Here is a 17049-nt window from a genome sequence, read left to right on the forward strand (position 1 = left end):
TTCATTTGAGTCTTCAAGATAATAATTTTTCTATTTTTTTTCTGGTGAATGAGAAATTTGTGCTACTAATTTGCACTGCTAAGAATGCTTTGATTATTCTTAGCCTCACTCTCTAGATCTTTAGCTGGATAACAAGGATATATATCTAATGTCCAAACTCTAATGTTAGGCCTGCAACTTTTAACCATGCATTAGTTGGGATTAAAGTATCTCCCTGAAGCCCTCTACTGGTTCTGTCACATCTTGTGCAGTAAGTTCTTCAAAATACAGATTACTACCAGGGTTCTTTTCTTTGTCTCCACTTCTCCATATTATGTTTCTCATATTAAAATTATACCTCTCCAAAATCAGAATCCTACAACAGCTCTAACCCAGTTGTTTTCCTGGATTGTGTCCTCTGAATACAGAAAGTATTTAGCATGGGGAACAGCAAAGGTGGGTGCCATGAAGGTTAGTTTTCTGAAAGGAGAACAATAAAAACATTTTGACACTAACATCCACTCATAAAGAAGCAACTGACTTCAGTTTGTATAAAAGCTATGATTTCTTAACTGGAAGGCAGAAAAGACTTAAAAGACTTGCCATAAACTGTGTACTTAGGGAATATAGTGTATATTCTATACTTTATTTAATATGTGAAGTAAGATTTTGGTTTTTCTTATTTATCCTCATTAATTTCATGGGATTTGGGAAAGACTGCATCCAGGCTTCTGCTCAGATGCCATTTGAAAGTAGATGTCTATAAAATTAATTTTTGTCTTCCTTTTGTTTAAAAAAAATTACAATATCCAATTTAGAAAAGAAATTTAAAAAAAATTCTCTAAATATTTACCTGAGTTAATGTTATACAATATACATTTTTAAATATGTTAAAAAGTTTCCTCTTAACTATGTGCTTGCCTAAATATTTTTCACAGCCTCTGAAAGTGTGTGTTTTGATATTACTAAGTGGAGATGCATGTGTTTATCATCTCTTTCCTTCCAGTTTGCTTCCCTGTCACTTTGGAGAGACCAGTCCCATTTTCAAACTAGAAGAGGCATGTAGTAATGAGAAAGTATATATATATACCAAGATGCAGAAAGGATTCAAAATCTAGAAAGTAAGAAATATTTGTGTGTCAGTGGTCAGCATGAACAGCAGTGAGATTTTTAGGCAGGCGAGGTTGAAGTTTAAGGGAAAGTAACTGACTCACAGTGGGTTAGGAATTGAAAATAATTAGTAGGTGATTAATAACAAAGGGACATAAGTCATCCCATAAGTGAAAGGTGACTCTGGCCCTAGCCAGGTTTGCTCAGTGGATAGAGCATCAGCCTGCAGACCAAAGGGTCCCGGGTTCAATTCCAGTCAACGGCCCATGCCTGGGTTGAAAGCTTGGTCCAATGTTCAGGAGGCAGCCAGTCAATGATTCCCTTTCATCATTGATGTTTCTATCTCTCTCTTCCTCTCTGAAATCAATAAAAATATTTTTTAAAAAAAGGGAAAGGTGAATCTGCTGTTAAGGCAGGATTTTCTCCAGCCAGAGCTCTCCTGAGTCCTTGCTTCTCTAAGTACTAACTTGGGAGGGCAGAACCTTAACCAATACAGGCCAAATAGTACAGCAGGTCAAGGAAGAAGAAGCAAGGAAACCATGGCTATACAACTTTATTTCAATTCATATATTTTCTGTGTGACTAATGAGTTTATACCAGACCCCATGATAGCACAGGAAGGAATATAAATAGTAAACCCAGAGCCTACCTTGAAAAACAAACATTTAAAGAACTACCCACAACACAAACATTTGAAGAATTATCCACAATACACAAGGAAAATTGCATTCATGTAAGCAGAGGTACAAAGCAGAGAAAAAGGCATTGGATTCTGCTTGAAGTGTTCAGAAAAATCTCCACAGATAAGGTGGCATTTCAATGATATTTTAAAGGTCCCTTTTTGGGGCTGTAGAAAAGTGGGTTGTTGGCAGAAGGCATTTCAGATGGCTAAATGATGGACCTTGCAAAGGATCGGTGTAGTCAAAATCGGTGAAAGAGAGATGATTAAAAGCCAGACCCTGCAGTTGGGAGACACTTCAGAAAGGAGGCAGGAAAGGGAGTGAGCATCAGATCCTACATAGGAGTTTAGATTTATTTTTAAAGTAGACAATTGTGAATTTCCTGAAGGTAGTAACACCATCTGATCCATTTAGAAAAAAACAACTGCAAAAACAACAAAATAGTCTTTCTTGATATAGTTGCACATAATTCAAATAAGAATAGTTTTTGGCCCGCCATTTAGGTTCAGCGGTTGAGAAACAACCCATGAACCAGGAGGTGGAAGCTTAATTCCCTGTCAGGGCACATGCTAGGATTGTGGGCTAGATCCCCAATGCGGGTGGTGCGGGGGAGGCCAATCAATGATTCTCTCTCATCACTAATGTTTCTATCTCTCTCCCTCTTCCTTCCTCTCTGAAATCAATAAAAAATATATTAAAAAAAAAAGAATAGTCTTTGTAGAGTTCCAGTTCAGGATGATGCCACAGGAAGATCCTGCACTCACTCAACACTCAGTTCCTCCCAAGTTACACTTAGTCCACAGGTATAGGAACATTTGCGCTGAAAAAATAAAAAAACACACACAAAAAAAACCTCAAGATGGCAGAGTGACAACTACACATTGGACAAACAAGAAGGAAACAACATCAAAGGTGGTAGAAAAGACTGGGCCACAATCTTGCCATAAACACTACCCCTGGTGTAGTGCCCCCAAATCGAGAAGGAACTCAAAACCTGACCTGACCCTGAGGAGCAGAGGGTTGGAACCCCACATCGGGCATCCCAACTTAAAAGACACACACTTGAGATAAGAGCCCTGAGAAGCCTCTCCTGACCTGAGAAACTGCCTTTAAAGTGCCTGCAGCTCAGGCTCACCTGGCCCAGGGTGCTTCTCAGAGACAGCCATAGGCCCAGACTTAAAGCGAAGGAGGCTCACCTGCACGTTAGGAAGGCAGAGCCTCCAGGATGGGCACCTAGTTTAGCATCCACATCTGGGAGCCTGCTGGAACCACTCTGGAGATGGGGCTTATGGGTACTGTCTCTGCTGCTCCCCTTGCCACTCCCAGGAGCACTGGAATCTCTGGAAGAGAGCTTTGCACCAGCTGGTGCCCTGATCTTTGGGACTGCACCTGTGGGTGGTGGGAGGGGAGGCTCTTGATCCCACTCCTGGCTCTGGAGGTCAGGGAGGCTTGAGTTCCTGGTCCCAGAAAGGAGCCCTTACCCGTCTGGCACCCTAATTTTTGCAACTGCTGCCAGGGGACACTACATGGCCTGTCTATGCAGCCAGTGGGGTTTGGGCTCAAGGGTCTCACAGGACTGTAAATAATGGAGAGAGTTCTTAAAGGGCTGCTACCCCCAGGGCACAGCCAGAGGCAACAGACCCAAGAGCCCTGTGTTTCTGTGAAGGAAGCCTTTTAATTAATCACCAGGGTGTGGCCTGAGGGGTGCTATTCTAATTCAACAGCCATGTAGGGGCTGACTCACCCAGACCTGAGACCTCAGGGGGCAGGCACTGCCTTCCCACTCTCTCTGGTTCTTTGAAAATATTAAAAATAACCAAATTTTACCTAGGCCAGGGGTGGGCAACCCCTGGCACGCATGCCAAATGTGGCACACCAGTAACTTTTGCTGGCACTCAAAACCTTCTCTTATAATCTTCCATTTACAATTGTGATTCTTTGTTCTCAGTGATGAATTTTGTTAAGTCTCATAATAGGAGTAGCCTGACGGATGAAAGTAGTAGCTCGTGCATATCTCTGAAGGTCACAAAATATAAACCTGATGTAAAATCTCTGTCATCAGTGATACAGCAGCAAAAGTCCAACTGATAATATCAAGTGGAGTCATAAAGTTTTCTGTCGAACTATCAGTGTACATGTATACATTAAAAAAGAATTGTATTTTTCATCATCATACACTGTGTTTTTGTCGCTCGAATGAATTTTATTATTTCTTCAAGGTTCTTTGTATATGTACACCTTAAGAGATATCAAGTAGGCGTAACATGTTCTCAAAAAATTAGGGGAGAACCAAGATTGCAGCATAGGTAAAAACCGGAGAATGTTGCCTCGCACAACCACTTCAAAAATACAACTAAAAGACGGAATGGACATCACCCAGAACCACAGGAAAGCTTGCTGAGTGGAAATTCCACAACTAGAAGGAAAGAGAAGAGCATACCGAGACTCAGAAGAGGCGCAGTGAGGAAAATACAAAGGTGCGGAGGTGTGTGTGGAGAGGGCTGGCGGCTGAGGTTGCGGTTGTCGTTTTCAATCAGGAGGGAGGCTCAGGCCCTGAGCTCCAGTTCTGGGCGAGTCTCTAGCGACCCAGACCCAAACGGAAGAAGCAGGACTGTCTGGCATCGGTTGGAACGCGAGGGCAGCTTTCTCTCTGAGGTTTGCAGTGGTTGCTGGGACTCTGAGAGGCAGAGCCTCTGAGGACGGGACTGAGAGCAGCCATAACTGCTCGCTCTGCCCGCCCTATTGATCCCGTGCGACCCGCCCTGCCTAAGCCCTGCACAGAGCCATTTGCTGGATAGCCTCAGGCAAAGGCTAGATTAGCACCTCCCCAGAGGACAGAAGTTCTCCCACTGCAGACACAGCTGACTCTCACAGCCAGTTGGCCTGGAGGTCAAATCCCCCCAGTATTAACTACAACAATCAAGGCTTAACTACAACAAGACTGCGCACAAAGACCACTAGGGGTTGCACCAAGAAAGCATAAAAAAAATGCGGAGACAAAGAAACAGGACAAAATTGTCAATGGAAGACATAGAGTTCAGAACCACACTTTTAAGGTCTCTCAAGAACTGTCTAGAAGCCGCCGATAAACTTAATGAGATCTACAAGAAATCTAATGAGACCCTCGATGTTATGATAAAGAACCAACTAGAAATTAAGCATACACTGACTGAAGTAAAGAATACTATACAGACTCCCAACAGCAGACCAGAGGAGCGCAAGAATCAAGTCAAAGATTTGAAGTGCGAAGAAGCAAAAAACACCCAACCGGAAAAGCAAAATGAAAAAAGAATCCGAAAATATGAAGATAGTGTAAGGAGCCTCTGGGACAGCTTCAAGCGTACCAACATCCGAATTGTAGGGGTGCCAGAAGATGAGAGAGAGCAAGATATTGAAAACCTATTTGAAGAAATAATGACAGAAAACTTCCCCTACCCAGTGAAAGAAATAGACTTACAAGTCCAGGAAGCACAGAGAACCCCAAACAAAAGGAATCCAAAGAGGACCACACCAAGACACATCATCATTAAAATGCCAAGAGCAAAAGACAAAGAGAAAATCTTAAAAGCAGCAAGAGAAAGAAAGTCAGTTACCTACAAGGGAATACCCATACTACTGTCAGCTGATTTCTCAACAGAGACTTTGCACGCCAGAAGGGAGTGGCAAGAAATATTCAAAGTGATGAATACCAAGAACCTACAACCAAGATTACTTTATCCAGCAAAGCTATCATTCAGAATTGAAGGTCAGATAAAGAGCTTCACAGATAAGGAAAAGCTAAAGAAGTTCATCACCACCAAACCAGTATTATATGAAATGCTGAAAGGTATCCTTTAAGAAGAGGAAGAAGAAGAAAAAGGTAAAGATACAAATTATGAACAACAAATACACATCTATCAACAAATGAATCTAAGAATCAAGTGAATAAATAATCTGATGAACAGAATGAACTGTTGAGTATAATAGAATCAGGGACATAGAAAGGGAATGGACTGATTATTCTTGGGGGGAAAGGGGTGTGGGAGGTGCGGGAAGAGACTGGACAAAAATCGTGCACCTATGGATGAGGACAGTGGGTAGGGAGTGAGGGCGGAGGGTGGGGTGGGAACTGGGAGGAGGGGAGTTATGGGGGGAAAAAAGAGGAACAAATGTAATGATCTGAACAATAAAGATTTAATTAAAAAAAATTATGGTTGGCACGCAGAAGAATTTTGAGTCAGAGATTTTGCTGGTTTTGGCACGCACTCACAAAAAAGGTTGCCCACCTCTGACCTAGGCTCACCAAGAGGAAAAAGAGAGGATTCAAATAAAATTACAAATGAAAGGGGAGATGTTACAATTATACCACAGAAATACAAAGACTACTATAAATAATTTTACACTAACAAATTGGACAACCTGGAGGAAATGGATAAATTCCTGGAAGCATACAATCTTCCAAGACGGGATCATGTTTAATAGATAAATTGAACAGACTGAAAACTTGTTAGGAGATTAAAAATGTAATCAAAACCTCCCACAAACAGAAGTCCAGGGCTAGACTGCTTCCCTGGTCTACCAAATACTAAGAGAGAAATTAACGCCAATCTTTCTCATATCTTCCAGGAAGAAAGAAGAGTGTGGAACTCTTACAAACTCATTTTACCAGGCCAGCGTTACCTCATTCCCAAAACTAGACAAAGATGCCAAAGAAAAGGAAAATACAGGCCAATATCTCTGATGAACAGAGATGCAAACATTCTAGATTTTCTCCTATGCTATATTCTAGGAGTTTTATAGTTGTCCATTTTCCATTTAGGTCTGTGGTTTCTGTTGAGGTGATTTTTCTGAAGTATGTAATCTCTGTGTCTGGACTGATTTTTTTTTGCAGGTGGATGCCCAGTTGTTCCAGGACCATTTGTTGAAAAGACTTTCTTTGCTCCATTGTATTTCCTTTGTTCCCTTGTTAAAGATCAGTTGACAATATTTATGGGTGTCTATATGTGAGCTCTCCATTCTGTTCCACAGATCTTAGGGTTAGGGTTAGGGTTAGGGTTTGTATAGTCTCTCACCAATACAGTTTCAATTGCTGTAGCTTTATGGTAACTCTAGGAGTTGGATAGTGTCAGTCCTTCCAACTTTGTTCTCCTTCTCTTTCTCCTTCAATATTATATTGGCTCTTCTGGGTCTTTGCCTCTTCATATAAACTTTAAAATCAGGTTTTTGAGCCCTAACTGGTTTGGCTCAGTGGATAGAGCGTCAGCCTACGGACTCAAGGGTCCCGGGTTCGATTCCGGTCATGTACCTTGGTTGCCAGCACAACCCAGTAGGGGGTGTGCAGGAGGCAGCTGCTCAATGTTTCTCTCTCATCGGTATTTCTAACTCTATTTCTCTCCCTTCCTCTCTGTAAAAAATCAATAAAATATATGTTATAAAAATAAAATCAGGTTTTTGATATCCATAAAATAATTTGCTGCTATTTTGATGGAGATCTCATTGAATATATAGATGATTGGAGACATCTTAACAATATTGAGTTTTCCTAATCATAAACATCAAATATCTATTTACTTAATTCTTCTTTGATTTTCATCCATCATAGTGTTGTAGTCCTCCTCATATACACTGAGTGTCCAGATTATTAAGACCACCTGACGTTTGTAAGCAAATTAGCTCTAATTTTGCGCTGAAATTGCTAGAGGGCCAAACCATTATAAATAGGGAAGTAGGTTGTTTACCACGACAGTATAAATGATTTTTTTCTAAAGATATTGGTAAACAACTCGATTTAACAACCTTTCAATGTGGGATATATTTGAATGTGAGTGGCCAGATTGTTATGACCACTCCATCAGTACTTCGTTGGACCACCTTTTGCCTTCAATACTGCGGCAATTCTTCTTGGCATTGACTCCACAAAATGTTGAAAAGTGATGCGAGGAATCTGACACCATGCCTGATGAATAGCACTGTCCAGTTCTGTGAGATTTGGTGGTTGTGAAACCAGCTGCCTGATGGCTCTTTTAACTTCATCCCACAAATGCTCAATTGGATTGAGATCTGGTGATTGTGGGGGCCACCTAAGCAAGGTAAAGTCTCCCTCATGTTCTTGAAACCACTCCTGCACAATATGAGCACCGTGGCATAGAGCATTGTCTTGTTGGAAGAAGCCATGTCCATTGGGATACGCCATCAACATGATAGGATGAACTTGATCAGCAAGGCTACTTAGGTACATTGTGCTATTCAGACGTTGTTCCACACGAATTAAAGGGCCCAAATTATGCCAGGAAAACATGCCACAAACTATAACACTGCCCCCACCAGCTTGAGGGGTTGTACTCATGCATGTGGGGTGCATGCTTTCATGCTGTTTCTGCCAAATTCTCACTCTGCCATCTGCATGATGCAACCGGAAACGTTATTCATCGGACCACATGACTTTTTTCCAATGCTCAGCTGTCCAATTCTTGTGTTCCTGTGCAAATTGGAGACATTTTATCTTGGTAACTGCAGACAGCAAAGGTATTTGAACAGGCCTTCGGCTTCCATATCCCATACCATGCAGTGTACGGCTAATTTGCCTACAAATGTCAGGTGGTCATAATAATCTAGTCACTCACGTTCAACTATATCCCATGTTCAAAAGCTGTTAAATGTTGTTTACCCATATCTTCAGAAATAAACAACACTTCTACTGTTGTGTTAAACAACCTGTTTCCCTATTTATAATGGTCTGGCCCTCTAGCAACTTCAGCGTGAAATTATAGCTAATTTGCCTACAAATGTCAGGTGGTCATAATAATCTGGCCACTCAGCGTAGATATTTCACATATTTTGTTAGATTTATACCTAAGTATTTTATTTTTTGAATGGTAATTATGTAAACATAATTTTGTATCTTTCAAATTTTGAAACATAAATGTATTCAATATTCTAAGTTTTAAATTAAAATAATAAAAGTGGAAGTAATGTGAGGAAAAGATGGCAGAAATGAATATTAAGGGTCAGACCCAGCTCCCAACCTGCCTTGCCCAGCACTGCTAGTGCCATCCTCCACGGGGCTTCTTGCAGTCCAGTCTCGTCCCACCCCACCCTGCTCTTGTCACTGATATTATATTTGAGGGGCCTTTTATTCTCTTTCTTGTATCACCAAATAGAGTATAATATCCTTAAAGGCAGGCACTATTTCTTCAACTTCTGTTGATGACCAGCACTAAGGACAGGGACACATATATGGTAGGAGCTCTAAAAATAGTTTTGATAGTTTAAATATAAACAATATCTATAATGATCCTAAACCACTCCAAGACATCAATATTAATACTGTATAGTCACCTAGAAGTGCCACAGAGTCTGTGGAAGTGCAGCTTCAGGCCCCTCACCATGTCCGGCTTTTATTTTCCATCATTGTCTCATACATTTGTTTCTCGTTTCTTTCATCCTTGTGGCCTCAGAGCTGCAGGAGGATGACTGACTGCTCAGGATTAGCATGAGGACCCTTTAAAGCTCCATAAAATAAAATAAAAAAAACAACTTATAGCTTTAAAATATGGGTTAGAAACTTAATAAAAATGTAAATGGGCATGACTTTAAAAGAGCAAACACTGCAGCAGGGTGCAGACCCAAGGAAACAGTGCGTCCCAGCTACAAAAATGGCTTCATGGAGGGAAGGCAAATATCTGCCAACACAACTTGAAGTTTCTCACATGTAAAACAAACCCCAAACGTCAAAACCAAACTTTATCTGAGAGCTTATTGCTATACTTCAAGCCATTTTCTGAAATGACTTTCCATAAAATATACACAGCATTTCCACATTTCTCCTCTCTTTTTCAGTAGGACAAATTCTCAGTTGACATATTTTAGTTTTTCCAGAGTCATCTATCTGTATACTTTGCAAGAAATGGAAAGAGGAATACACAGAAACAAAGGAAAATAAATTATTTTTATATACAAACATTAGGAAATTACATCTTTTCAACTTTCCAAGTTACTTTGAAATTGAGCAAATACCTCCATCCAAACTGAGGCCCCTTTCTCACATTTTGTTTAACGTGTAAATACATTGGCTGTGATAACAGATCTACAGATATTTACATTTTCAATTTGGAAATAGCAAGTTTTTAAACACTTTCTGAGGCTACAGTGAATAAAGAATGTCTTTCCGGCAGCTCATATTTCAGAAAAGAAGCCTAGTGACCAGGGGCAAAGTCAATGATTTCTCCTTGCTATCTCCTGAGGAAGCTTGGTGAAAGCAGATGCCCGGGCACCTCCTCCAGGAAGTCTCAGGACCTACTGAGAAACTGGTTTATGTTGAACTCCCACACCCTAGTGGAAATGGCAGGGTATCATCACTGGTAATGCAGTAAGATAATTGGTACTTCTTTGACATTAAAATAAAGATTTAGCCCCTTTAATTTTTTCAAGTGGAAGACACATATTTCCCCAAGTCTCTCCTGGTAAGTGCTTCCAAAAGAGTTTGTACAAACAAGCTGGAAGCCAGGGGATCCCCTGCTGAGGTCCTCTTGTCTTAAACGTGTAGGTTACTGGGCTGTGTGTGTAAGTCAGAGCCATAGGCATCAGCCTCACTGGGGAGGCTTCATTTAGGAAGCAGACTGTTTATCTTTACCCACCTATTTAAGAGTCTCCAGAATATGCATTTTCAACTAATCACCCTCAGTTATCTTCATGCTGGTTAAATGATGGAGACACCAACCTGTGCAAGTAGGAGAAGCCTGGGGAAGCTGGCTGCAGCCAGGGAGGTGGCTAGACGTCCTCATGCTAATCCTGAGCAATGTCAGTCATCCTCCAGCTGCTCCTGAGCCCACAAGCATAAAATAAATGATAAATAAAATGTGTGAGATGATGTTAGAAAACAAAAACAGGACATGGTGAGGGACCTGAAGCTGCACTGCAGTACCAAACCCACAGAGTCTGTGGCACTTTCCCAGATGAAGAATGTTTAATGGGGTTTCACTGTCTGGGATTCATCACACACTTCTCAGCACAGTGCTTTCCATCACATCCCCCACCTCCCTCATACTTTCTCATGCTGTCTCCCACCTATTTCTTTATATACCCACAAACAAACCCCACCTGGCACCCCTGTTCCTTTGCCTATGCTGTTCTCAGAAGCACCTGCTTGGTCCTGTCTGAAATGCCAGATTCTTCATTAAGGCTTTCTGATGCCCTGATGTCACTTCTTTCCAAATCCTCATTCCCTCTTATGAGGATTGTCGCCGTCAGCCTCAGGTTCTGGTTATTTGAGTGCACACTAATCTATCCCTCTGCCTGGGCTGAGGTTGACCTGAGAATGTGTTCTGCATTCTCATCATCATTGAATTCCTGTCTGGAAGTTTAAAGATCAGTGCACATATTGAAGGTACTCAATAAATATTCATTGAACTACACTGGACTCGGTAAATCTTAAAGTCAAATATGCTATGCATAATGAAAAATAGTGTATTAAGTTCAAAACTGTCCAGCTTAATGAAAGCATGAATAAGACACCAAAAATCTTATTGAAATATGAGGAACTTGTACTGCTCACTCACCTCCACCAGTAGATTGATCCCACAGTGTGTTCCTTCTCCAGGATCCCGAGTGATTTGCAAAGCAGACTCAGTCTTTTCCCATCCACCCCATTCTGCCCTTCATCCATCAGGCACTGACAGCACAATGTAGGACTTCTCAGGGAGGCAGAAACCCCAGGCAACTTGTCTCCTTGCCCAACAAAGGGCTTTTCATGGCAGCTGCATATTCAAGGAACCATTTAAGTGTCAGATGAGAGAGTGAACAAAATGATTGATGGCCCATTTCTTCATGATAGCACTATTTGGAACAAAAAGCCTGATTATCAAACCATTGATACAAAAAAAGAAGGAGCTGATGGCATCTTCTGATTATGAAAGAAGGCTTTCTGCCGATTTCATCCTGAAGACTATGTTCTGGGGCCTTCAAGTCATGTATAATTACACTTGACTAACAGGGCTTCAGATCAGGGGTTGCTGATTTATAAATTAGCCACATGGTGCCTTATGAAGGGTTTGTTGGGTTCCCCTAGGCATTTGCCTTGGGAGCTAAAGGACTCTGACCTATTGGGTTTGGAAGGACATGATTCTATCAATTCAGCTCAGTCTGAGGAAGCTTGGAAAACACCAGACTCCTCTGATTGGCTTGCCCTTTGATAGGATTCAGAGAACATCTGTAGCCTGCAGCTAGCCATTTCTAAAGTGTCTAACCACTGGAGCTCATTAAAGACATGAGCTGTGATTGGTGTGCATGGAACAAAGACAAGACATACATCTTCATTCCTCTCATGAAGAACTAGTGCATTTTCTCGACAGGCAAATATATGAAATATTGCAACAGGGAGACTCTAGTGAGATTAAAAATATAGTTTTTACCTTTCCCTTTTTATTTTCCATAACCCTATGGCTGCAAACATACAGAAAGATGAAAATAATCTGTGCCAACAACAACAGAGGTCAATAGTTCTTAAATCATTTTTTCCTATTTTATTGATCTAAACATAGGAAACAAGGAGTTTTGTCTGACTCCAGGGCAGAAACACTCAGCTCTCTTTGAAAGAATTGCTCCAACAATAAAGTTAAGAGAGAAAGTAAAGAAATCTCCTAGAGTCAGAAAGTGGTTTGGATCAGAGAAGATTCCTGTTCTGGGTGAGGAAGGGGAGGGCCATCAGTCAGGTCCTCCCAGTGCAGCCTACACCTGCTCACTCACCTTCACCTGTGTCCCTTGCTCAGCCTCAAGTCTGCGGCGCTCACTCTGTATAGTCCCCAAGAGTTTGTAATGGACTCTGTGTCTAGATTTGACATTATTTTTACACATTTTCACATAGAATACTCTCAACTTCAGAGAAAGGGAAAGTATGTGGACAGTAAGGATGTAGAAATACAAGGGTTTCTGGTTGAAGGATTAATCAGAGCAAAGTTTTTAAAAAGCAGTTTTTTAACTGATACTGACTTTCAAATCAGTAAATCTACTTTAGAGGATCCAGCCTAAGGAACCAGCCAAAATGTGGACAGATGTTCAGTAACAATGTACTCATGGAAGCACCTGAGACCCTGTTGCCCCCAAAACTTATACCTGCACAGTGGTGGTGGCCCAATCAGTAAGGGGTGGTGAAGGAGGAAATAGGTAATGCCCCATGCCAATAGACATGGGAATCCGTGGCAGTGTGCTCAGGCTCTTTGGAAGGTTTTATCTTTTTAATCTGTACACCAACCCTACGGAGTACTTACAATTGTTACTGTGACTGGCACCTCTCACTGACACCAGAGAGGTGTCATCTGACAGCCCCCTGAGTCAGAGGAACAGGGCTGTCCCCAAGCTTGATCCTTGACTTATCGTATAAATGAGTTTATATGAGAGACCTTGACTGGGTTGTGAAAAGCCAATTGATTAAAGCAATTAAAGCATGCACCTTTATTGAAGAAGCAAAACAAGCAAACCTATACACCTGGCTTATGAAGCACAGAGGGGCTCTCAGCTAATCTGAAGAGCAAGTTGGGTGGGGGTCAGAGGCGTTATATACCCTCCTGTCTACAGGCTTCAAAATCCCTCTTCTGAATATCTTGGTAAAGATTAGTTCTCAAGGTCCCTTCCTTTACTTTGTTGTGGCCTTCCCAGAATTCATAAGAAGCACCTGGCAACTTTATCTTGCCAAACCTTGAGACTGCTGGCTTCTCTGCTTAGGGAGTAAAACTGCCCTTTCCCTCCCTCCTTTCCTACATTCTCTCCTTAGGGAGGTTTTTAACCATTTGCTCTCAGGTGTCCTTGTCTGGGGAAGATAAGAGCTTGTTAGTTATAAGCTGGCTGCAGATTGCCCACACTGTCTGGCCTTGTTTTAACTTTCTTGCCTCAGTTTCCCTATGCTTCCTGCCCTGGAATTGTCCTAGTTTTTCACTGCCCTGTAACATATCTGCCATTGTCCAGTGGACAAACAGGCAGAGAAAGGTTAACTGAAACTATAGAAGGAGTTAGTAGAGCAGAAGTTTACTCCCAGGCATTTCAAATCAAGACGTTGGGCATTTAACCATTTTTTTTTTTTTTTACTGAAAGAGACCCCCCTGCACACATGCAAACACACCTCATTGTTCATTGAGACCCATTACCACAATGAGCTATGAGTTTTCCCCAGAGGGAGATATAATCCTTGGTGCTGAGGGTAGAAAATGCCTGAGAGCTGTTGATCTAAAGAGGGAAGATCCCAGAGAAGTCAGGCCCCACTGACCCCTGGAAATCCCCCATCAATATAGTTATGTTCCTTACAATTTCCCCTATAATGATGTTTCTACCTACCTTAATTAACATGGTACTACCAGAATTGACTTTTTTTTAATGAATGAGAATCAGATGTGACTTCTAGGTCATCATTTTACCATCAGTTCTTCCTAAAACCTACTTGGAGCCAGGCACTGTGCTGCCGGCTGACTCAGTGTGGACTTGACACACATGCCCCAATCTGTAAGGAGCTCAGCTCCAGTCAAGAAATCAATAAAAATAAAAACAAACAAACAAACAAATAAATAAATAAATAAATAAAAAGAAAACAGACAAGTAAGTACATGACTCTATCCATGATCGAAGATCTTGGAATGGGCAGGAGGATACAAATATCCAGGGGCTTTGAGTATTAGTTCATATCACATCCTGAATTCCCTTTTCTTAATGCCAACCTCTCAGTGAAGCGGGGGAGGGGAACCTAATAGAAATAGGACCATAGTTGTTTAATGATTATTAACCTTATTAACTATAGATAAGAAATTTTCTTACAGACTCTGGGAAATGAGGATGTGCTGCAAGAAGAAAAACAGAGCTATAAAAAGATAAGAGATACCTTGGGGCTCTGATGGGTCTATTGCTCAGAACAGAAAATGAATTTTGAGAACAGACAAAGGACAGGACTTGCTTTGATTTGGTTACTGTGCCTGGACCCTGACCTCCTCCGGGAGTATGCCTCAGGAATGTTGACCATTCTCTGGTCCTAGGAGAGGGCTGATCTGTTTGTAACATCATAGAAAATTAACTACCTTGTTATCAGACTTCAAGATCCTGGAAGGAGTCACACAGACCATGGACTCTGCAGCCTTTATCCTGCCCCGCCCCCCTCGTTCCACCTAGCCTTTCTTCCCTATCCCTATATATTCAGTTGGCTCGTAGGAGGTGGCAGAGCAGAATTTTCAGGATGACGGCTGCTCTCCCATACTGCCAGCATTAGTGGAATATGTGCATACATGATTCAACCCTGTCTCTGATTAATTTGACTCAACTAATGACATGCATCCTTGGACCCACTGTGTCCAGTTTCATCTGCATTTCTTACAAAATATCATTTTATTCAAAGAAGCAGAATGCCATATATGTTAAAGTCTCATTAATGGAAGATTCTGGTTAATTGATATAACTGACTTTTTCAGTACATGTTCATTGTATGTGAGTATTCAAATCAATTTCTTCTACACTGCCCTGGCTCAGTGGATGGAGCATCGGCCTGCGGACTGAAGGGTTCCAGATTCGATTCCGGTCAAGGGCATGTGCTTTGGTTGCGGGCACATCCCCAGTGGGGGGCGTGCAGGAGGCAGCTGATGGATGTTTCTCTCTCATCAATGTTTCTAACTCTCTATCCCTCTCCCTTCCTCTCTGTAAAAAATCAATAATATACATATATATATATATATATATATATATATATATATATATATATATTAAATTTCTTCTACACTAAGCATTCCTCAATGAAGCCTTACAGAAAAAGAAAAGAAAAACAAAACACTGGATTTATTTATTTTTTATTGTGGGGGTGAGGGTCACAGGTAAAGTACAAGATGAAATTCCAGACAGATGGAATACATTTGTAGAAGTCACACTAACTAGATGAAGGTATCTGAAAAGTCATTTTACCACAGAAAAATATTACATGTGATATTTCAGAATTTCAGGTCTGCCAGAGACCAATTCCAGCATGACAGCAGGGCTGCATCTGGGAATGGCTGAATGGCATTTCCCCAAACCTGAATAGGATACATTAAATTGATTTCTTGGCTGCCAGACAGCTAAAGGCATCTTAATCTACATGTTATTGTCTCCTACTGGCCAAATACCTGAACAGCTGTAGGCTAATTTCCCCATTCTGACAATGGACTCTGTAGAAACCCTGACCCTTAGAAGTGTATATCTCTGCCTTGCCTCAGGACAAGTTGTGTTAGTAAAAAGCATGGGGTCCTGGGACGAGGAGACCTGAGAACTTAGATCTTGGATCTTAGTTCCTTTAGCTAAGCTCCTCTGACCCCCAAATGACTTTCAAAATTAGGCTTCATCTCTGGACTCCTATTTAATCTATGCACAGCCTTCTCCAGATTCCTGAACCCTTCTTGATGCTGGGACAAGAACCCTGGCACAGGTCCCTTGTGGGGGCATACAATGTCAAAATATTTACTTTGTTACATCTGAATACATTATTCATAAAACATCATTTTGGTCAATTTCCAAGAGTAGTCTCATAATAGCAATTTTTAAAGTAAGTCTCCACTGAAACAAAGATGATCATATCATCCTGTTGCCCTCTTGGAGATGAGGTAGTTTCTTATATGGGTAGTTTCCCCATATATCTACCTTCCCACAACCTTCCACCTTTAGAAGCACAAATACCTAAAGTAAATACTGGTTACCTTTGCCTTGTCACTTCACATGTATTACCCATTGTTAGAATGTATATAAGCTCCAAATTCTAACCCTTCCTGCGAGCCACACATCACTGAGCTCCTTCGGGTGTCTGTGAGTTGTATGTATAAATAAGCATGTTTTTTTCTTGTATTTTCTCAGTTTGATTCACTGGGCTCAGGCACTAGCCCTAAGAGGGTAGAGGAAGAGTTTTTTCCTTCCCCTACATTAGCAATATTTTTTTTCCAGTCAGCCCAGGTACAAAAACACTTGGCTAAGGGCATTGGCGAGAGAATAGGGAAAGGGAAGTTGTCAATTAGCACTCCAAAGAAACATCTGTATACATATGTGCACACACCTCTATGAGGAATCATAGAAGCAGCACTATCAGGATCTTAGGAAAGCACTGCCCAAAATTAGTGGGAGCTGCGAGGAATTACGCTCTTGCACATTCTGCCACTTCCCGGCTCTCCAACTTTGGCCTCCTCATCCTGAATGCTAGTATCCTCATCAGAAAAGGTAATCATATTCACATTATAAGATTGTGAGGAGGACTGGACAACACCTGGCTTAACATGAGGTAGCTGCTCCCACCTTCTCCTTCTCTTTCCAACAT

This window comes from Myotis myotis, unplaced genomic scaffold (assembly GCF_014108235.1).
Source record: "Myotis myotis isolate mMyoMyo1 unplaced genomic scaffold, mMyoMyo1.p scaffold_m19_p_2, whole genome shotgun sequence".
Classification (NCBI taxonomy): domain Eukaryota; kingdom Metazoa; phylum Chordata; class Mammalia; order Chiroptera; family Vespertilionidae; genus Myotis; species Myotis myotis.